This window comes from Engystomops pustulosus, unplaced genomic scaffold, assembly GCF_040894005.1.
Source record: "Engystomops pustulosus unplaced genomic scaffold, aEngPut4.maternal MAT_SCAFFOLD_652, whole genome shotgun sequence".
Taxonomy (NCBI): Eukaryota; Metazoa; Chordata; class Amphibia; order Anura; family Leptodactylidae; genus Engystomops; species Engystomops pustulosus.
This window is the reverse complement of record NW_027285531.1, coordinates 4,839-12,500: the sequence shown is the minus strand read 5'-3', so window position 1 is coordinate 12,500 and position 7,662 is coordinate 4,839.

Genomic DNA, 7,662 nt, shown 5'->3' with positions numbered 1-7,662 from the left:
TTTCGGGGGTGGGCTTAATTTTCGGGGGCGGGCTTAATGCTCGGGGGGCGGGCTTAATGCTCGGGGGGCGGGCTTAAGTCTGGTGGGTTATCGGAAGGTGCCCAGACGGCAGTGGAGCTGCCTGATGGAGGAGCAGGGGGCTTCGCTGCGTGTAGCCGTGTAGCGAGCGCAGTAGAAGGGGGCGCGCGTGTGCCGGCATGCCCCGAGAGCGAGAGCCGGAGAGAGCAGTGTGCCTCCGTCATTGGCGAGAGCCAGCAGGCCCGCGGGCAGCACACAAAGCATAAAGTCATGGATCATTGGGCAAGGGCGGCGAGTGATGCAGAGCATACATAGAGTGCCGTGCAGTGGCAGACATAAGCCGCGTAGAACGTAGGCGCGGAGCAGAAGTGGCCGGAGGATGTCAGAGAGTGTGGCCGGCGAGGGGTGCACCTCTGCGGGCATGCCTCCGACGTCTAGCCCCCGTTGGTCACGGGGGTTCAGCCAAGCACGCGCCGCCGGCCCCGCAGAGCTGGTTCTCGCCTGGAGTGCGAGCCTTGCCCCGTGCATGGACTTCCGAAGTGATGACGTCAGCGGGAGCAGCCGCTCGGCCGTATCCGGCGGCATGTCACTGTTCCCCGGCCAGACTTGGCGGCAAGTCCCGGGGACGAACAAGCCCATGGAAGTAGGGGCTCAGCGGGAGCAGCCAGTTGGCCTATCCGGCCACATGTCACTGTCCCCCGGCCAGACTTGGCGGCAAGTCCCGGGGAGGAACAAGCCCATGGAAGTAGGAGCTCCGACTTCCAAAGTGATGACGTCAGCGGGAGCAGCCGCTCGGCCGTATCCGGCGGCATGTCACTGTTCCCCGGCCAGACTTGGCGGCAAGTCCCGGGGACGAACAAGCCCATGGAAGTAGGGGCTCAGCGGGAGCAGCCAGTTGGCCTATCCGGCCACATGTCACTGTCCCCCGGCCAGACTTGGCGGCAAGTCCCGGGGAGGAACAAGCCCATGGAAGTAGGAGCTCCGACTTCCAAAGCGATGACGTCAGCGGGAGCAGCCGCTCGGCCGTATCCGGCGGCATGTCACTGTTCCCCGGCCAGACTTGGCGGCAAGTCCCGGGGACGAACAAGCCCATGGAAGTAGGGGCTCAGCGGGAGCAGCCAGTTGGCCTATCCGGCCACATGTCACTGTCCCCCGGCCAGACTTGGCGGCAAGTCCCGGGGAGGAACAAGCCCATGGAAGTAGGAGCTCCGACTTCCAAAGCGATGACGTCAGCGGGAGCAGCCGCTCGGCCGTATCCGGCGGCATGTCACTGTTCCCCGGCCAGACTTGGCGGCAAGTCCCGGGGACGAACAAGCCCATGGAAGTAGGGGCTCAGCGGGAGCAGCCAGTTGGCCTATCCGGCCACATGTCACTGTCCCCCGGCCAGACTTGGCGGCAAGTCCCGGGGAGGAACAAGCCCATGGAAGTAGGAGCTCCGACTTCCAAAGCGATGACGTCAGCGGGAGCAGCCGCTCGGCCGTATCCGGCGGCATGTCACTGTTCCCCGGCCAGACTTGGCGGCAAGTCCCGGGGACGAACAAGCCCATGGAAGTAGGGGCTCAGCGGGAGCAGCCAGTTGGCCTATCCGGCCACATGTCACTGTCCCCCGGCCAGACTTGGCGGCAAGTCCCGGGGAGGAACAAGCCCATGGAAGTAGGAGCTCCTACTTCCAAAGCGATGACGTCAGCGGGAGCAGCCGCTCGGCCGTATCCGGCGGCATGTCACTGTTCCCCGGCCAGACTTGGCGGCAAGTCCCGGGGGACGAACAAGCCCATGGAAGTAGGGGCTCAGCGGGAGCAGCCAGTTGGCCTATCCGGCCACATGTCACTGTCCCCCGGCCAGACTTGGCGGCAAGTCCCGGGGAGGAACAAGCCCATGGAAGTAGGAGCTCCTACTTCCAAAGCGATGACGTCAGCGGGAGCAGCCGCTCGGCCGAATCCGGCGGCATGTCACTGTTCCCCGGCCAGACTTGGCGGCAAGTCCCGGGGGAGAACAAGCCCATGGAAGTAGGGGCTCAGCGGGAGCAGCCAGTTGGCCTATCCGGCCACATGTCACTGTCCCCCGGCCAGACTTGGCGGCAAGTCCCGGGGAGGAACAAGCCCATGGAAGTAGGAGCTCCTACTTCCAAAGCGATGACGTCAGCGGGAGAAGCCGCTCGGCCTATCCGGCCACATGTCACTGTCCCCCGGCCACACTTGGCTATAGGTCCCGGGGAGGAATAATGCCCATGGAAGTAGGAGCTCCTACTTCCAAAGGGGCAAGTCAGCGGGAGCAGCCACTTGGCCTATCCGGCCAAGTTTCACTGTTCCCCGGCCACACTTGGCTGTAGGTCCCGGAGAGGAATAATGCCCATGGAAGTAAGAGCTCCTACCTCCAAAGGGGCAAGTCAGCGGGAGAAGCCACTTGGCCTATCCGGCCACATGTCACTGTTCCCCGGCCAAGCTTGGCTGTAGGTCCCGGGGAGGAATAATGCCCATGGAAGTAGGAGCTCCTACTTCCAAAGGGGCAAGTCAGCGGAAGAAGCCACTAGTTCTATCCGGCCAAGAGTCACTGTTCCCCGGCCTTACTTGGCAGTAGGTCCCGGGGAGGAATAATGCCCATGGAAGTAGGAGCTCCTTCTTCCAAAGGGGCAAGTCAGCGGGAGAAGCCACTTGCCTATCCGGCCAAGAGTCACTGTTCCCCGGCCACTCTTGGCAGTAGGTCCGGGGAGGAATAATGCCCATGGAAGTAGGAGCTCCTACTTCCAAAAGGGGCAAGTCAGCGGGAGAAGCCACTAGTTCTATCCGGCCAAGAGTCACTGTTCCCCGGCTACACTTGGCAGTAGGTCCCGGGGAGGAATAATGCCCATGGAAGTAGGAGCTACTACCTAAAAAGGGTGAAGACACTTGGCTCTAAGTCCCCGAGAGGTATACTGCCCATGGGAGTAAGAGCTCCTACTTCCAAAGGGGCAAGTCAGCGGGAGAAGCCACTTGGCCTACCCGGCCAAGAGTCACTGTTCCCCGGCCACACTTGGCAGTAGGTCCCGGGGAGGAATAATGCCCATGGAAGTAGGAGCTCCTACTTCCAAAGGGGAAAGTCAGCGGGAGAAGCCACTTGGCCTACCCGGCCAAGAGTCACTGTTCCCCGGCCACACTTGGCAGTAGGTCCCGGGAGGAATAATGCCCATGGAAGTAGGAGCTCCTACTTCCAAAGGGGCAAGTCAGCGGGAGAAGCCACTTGGCCTATCCGGCCACATGTCACTGTCCCCCGGCCACACTTGGCTGTAGGTCCCGGGGAGGAATAATGCCCATGGAAGTAGGAGCTCCTACTTCCAAAGGGGCAAGTCAGCGGAAGAAGCCACTAGTTCTATCCGGCCAAGAGTCACTGTTCCCCGGCCTTACTTGGCAGTAGGTCCCGGGGAGGAATAATGCCCATGGAAGTAGGAGCTCCTACTTCCAAAGGGGCAAGTCAGCGGGAGAAGCCACTTGGCCTATCCGGCCAAGAGTCACTGTTCCCCGGCCACACTTGGCAATAGGTCCCGGGGAGGAATAATGCCCATGGAAGTAGGAGCTCCTACTTCCAAAGGGGCAAGTCAGCGGGAGAAGCCACTAGTTCTATCCGGCCAAGAGTCACTGTTCCCCGGCTACACTTGGCAGTAGGTCCCGGGGAGGAATAATGCCCATGGAAGTAGGAGCTACTACCTCCAAAGGGTGAAGACACTTGGCTCTAAGTCCCCGAGAGGTATACTGCCCATGGGAGTAAGAGCTCCTACTTCCAAAGGGGCAAGTCAGCGGGAGAAGCCACTTGGCCTACCCGGCCAAGAGTCACTGTTCCCCGGCCACACTTGGCAGTAGGTCCCGGGGAGGATAATGCCCATGGAAGTAGGAGCTCCTACTTCCAAAGGGGCAAGTCAGCGGGAGAAGCCGCTTGGCCTACCCGGCCAAGAGTCACTGTTCCCCGGCCACACTTGGCAGTAGGTCCCGGGGAGGAATAATGCCCATGGAAGTAGGAGCTCCTACTTCCAAAGGGGCAAGTCAGCGGGAGAAGCCACTTGGCCTATCCGGCCAAGAGTCACTGTTCCCCGGCCACACTTGGCAATAGGTCCCGGGGAGGAATAATGCCCATGGAAGTAGGAGCTCCTACTTCAAAGGGGCAAGTCAGCGGGAGAAGCCACTAGTTCTATCCGGCCAAGAGTCACTGTTCCCCGGCCACACTTGGCAGTAGGTCCCGGGGAGGAATAATGCCCATGGAAGTAGGAGCTACCACCTCCAAAGGGTGAAGACACTTGGCTCTAAGTCCCCGAGAGGTATACTGCCCATGGGAGTAAGAGCTCCTACTTCCAAAGGGGCAAGTCAGCGGGAGAAGCCACTTGGCCTATCCGGCCAAGAGTCACTGTTCCCCGGCCACACTTGGCAGTAGGTCCCGGAGAGGAATAGTGCCCATGGAAGTAGGAGCTCCTACTTCCAAAGGGGCAAGTCAGCGGGAGAAGCCACTTGGCCTACACGGCCAAGAGTCACTGTTCCCCGGCCACACTTGGCAGTAGGTCCCGGGGAGGAATAATGCCCATGGAAGTAGGAGCTACTACCTCCAAAGGGGCAAGTCAGCGGGAGAAGCCACTTGGCCTATCCGGCCAAGAGTCACTGTTCCCCGGCCACTCTTGGCAGTAGGTCCCGGGAGGAATAATGCCCATGGAAGTAGGAGCTCCTACCTCCAAAGGGGCAAGTCAGCGGGAGAAGCCACTTGGCCTACCCGGCCAAGAGTCACTGTTCCCCGGCCACACTTGGCAGTAGGTCCCGGGGAGGAATAATGCCCATGGAAGTAAGAGCTCCTACTTCCAAAGGGGCAGGTCAGCGGAGAAGCCACTTGGCCTATCCGGCCACATGTCACTGTCCCCCGGCCAAGCTTGGCTGTAGGTCCCGGGGAGGAATAATGCCCATGGAAGTAGGAGCTCCTACTTCCAAAGGGGCAAGTCAGCGGGAGAAGCCACTTGGCCTATCCGGCCAAGAGTCACTGTTCCCCGGCCACACTTGGCAGTAGGTCCCGGGGAGGAATAATGCCCATGGAAGTAAGAGCTCCTACTTCCAAAGGGGCAGGTCAGCGGGAGAAGCCACTTGGCCTATCCGGCCACATGTCACTGTCCCCGGCCAAGCTTGGCTGTAGGTCCCGGGGAGGAATAATGCCCATGGAAGTAGGAGCTCCTACTTCCAAAGGGGCAAGTCAGCGGAAGAAGCCACTAGTTCTATCCGGCCAAGAGTCACTGTTCCCCGGCCACACTTGGCAGTAGGTCCCGGGGAGGAATAATGCCCATGGAAGTAGGAGCTCCTACTTCCAAAGGGGGCAAGTCAGCGGGAGAAGCCACTTGGCCTATCCGGCCAAGAGTCACTGTTCCCCGGCCACACTTGGCAGTAGGTCCCGGGGAGGAATAATGCCCATGGAAGTAGGAGCTCCTACTTCCAAAGGGCAAGTCAGCGGGAGAAGCCACTTGGCCTACCCGGCCAAGAGTCACTGTTCCCCGGCCACACTTGGCAGTAGGTCCCGGGGAGGAATAATGCCCATGGAAGTAGGAGCTCCTACCTCCAAAGGGGCAAGTCAGCGGGAGAAGCCACTTGGCCTATCCGGCCAAGAGTCACTGTTCCCCGGCCACACTTGGCAGTAGGTCCCGGGGAGGAATAATGCCCATGGAAGTAAGAGCTCCTACTTCCAAAGGGGCAAGTCAGCGGGAGAAGCCACTTGGCCTATCCGGCCACATGTCACTGTCCCCCGGCCAAGCTTGGCTGTAGGTCCCGGGGAGGAATAATGCCCATGGAAGTAGGAGCTCCTACTTCCAAAGGGGCAAGTCAGCGAAGAAGCCACTAGTTCCTATCCGGCCAAGAGTCACTGTTCCCCGGCCACACTTGGCAGTAGGTCCCGGGGAGGAATAATGCACATGGAAGTAGGAGCTCCTACTTCCAAAGGGGCAAGTCAGCGGGAGAAGCCACTTGGCTATCCGGCCAAGAGTCACTGTTCCCCGGCCACACTTTGCAGTAGGTCCCGGGGAGGAATAATGCCCATGGAAGTAGGAGCTCCTACTTCCAAAGGGGCAAGTCAGCGGGAGAAGCCACTAGTTCTATCCGGCCAAGAGTCACTGTTCCCCGGCAACACTTGGCAGTAGGTCCCGGGGAGGAATAATGCCCATGGAAGTAGGAGCTACTACCTCCAAAGGGTGAAGACACTTGGCTCTAAGTCCCCGAGAGGTATACTGCCCATGGGAGTAAGAGCTCCTACTTCCAAAGGGGCAAGTCACGGGGAGAAGCCACTTGGCCTATCCGGCCAAGAGTCACTGTTCCCCGGCCACACTTGGCAGTAGGTCCCGGGAGGAATAATGCCCATGGAAGTAGGAGCTCCTACTTCCAAAGGGGCAAGTCAGCGGGAGAAGCCACTTGGGCTATCCGGCACATGTCACTGTCCCCCGGCCACACTTGGCAGTAGGTCCCGGGAGGAATAATGCCCATGGAAGTAAGAGCTCCTACTTCCAAAGGGGCAAGTCAGCGGGAGAAGCCACTTGGCCTAACCGGCCACATGTCACTGTCCCCCGGCCACACTTGGCAGTAGGTCCCGGGGAGGAATAATGCCCATGGAAGTAAGAGCTCCTACTTCCAAAGGGGCAAGTCAGCGGGAGCAGCCACTTGGCCTATCCGGCCAAGAGTCACTGTTCCCCGGCCACACTTGGTAGTAGGTCCCGGGGAGGAATAATGCCCATGGAAGTAGGAGCTCCTACTTCCAAAGGGCAAGTCAGGCGGGAGCAGCCACTTGGCCTATCCGTCCAAGAGTCACTGTTCCCCGGCCACACTTGGCTGTAGGTCCCGGGGAGGAATAATGCCCATGGAAGTAAGAGCTCCTACTTCCAAAGGGGCAAGTCAGCGGGAGAAGCCACTTGGCCTATCCGGCCACATGTCACTGTCCCCGGCCACACTTGGCAGTAGGTCCCGGGGAGGAATAATGCCCATGGAAGTAGGAGCTACTACCTCCAAAGAGTGAAGACACTTGGCTGTAAGTCCCCGAGAGGTATAGTGCCCATGGAAGTAAGAGCTCCTACTTCCAAGGGGCAAGTCAGCGGGAGAAGCCACTTGGCCTATCCGGCCAAGAGTCACTGTTCCCCGGCCACACTTGGCAGTAGGTCCCGGGGAGGAATAATGCCCATGGAAGTAGGAGCTCCTACTTCCAAAGGGGCAAGTCAGCGGGAGAAGCCACTTGGCCTATCCGGCCACATGTCACTGTCCCCGGCCACTCTTGGCAGTAGGTCCCGGGGAGGAATAATGCCCATGGAAGTAGGAGCTCCTACTTCCAAAGGGGCAAGTCAGCGGGAGAAGCCACTTGGCCTATCCGGCCACATGTCACTGTCCCCGGCCACTCTTGGCAGTAGGTCCCGGGAGGAATAATGCCCATGGAAGTAGGAGCTCCTACTTCCAAAGGGGCAAGTCAGCGGGAGAAGCCACTTGGCCTACCCAGGCAAGAGTCACTGTTCCCCGGCCACACTTGGCAGTAGGTCCCGGGGAGGAATAATGCCCATGGAAGTAGGAGCTCCTACTTCCAAAGGGTCAAGTCAGCGGGAGAAGCCACTTGGCCTATCCGGCCAAGAGTCACTGTTCCCCGGTCACACTTGGCAGTAGGTCCCGGGGAGGAATA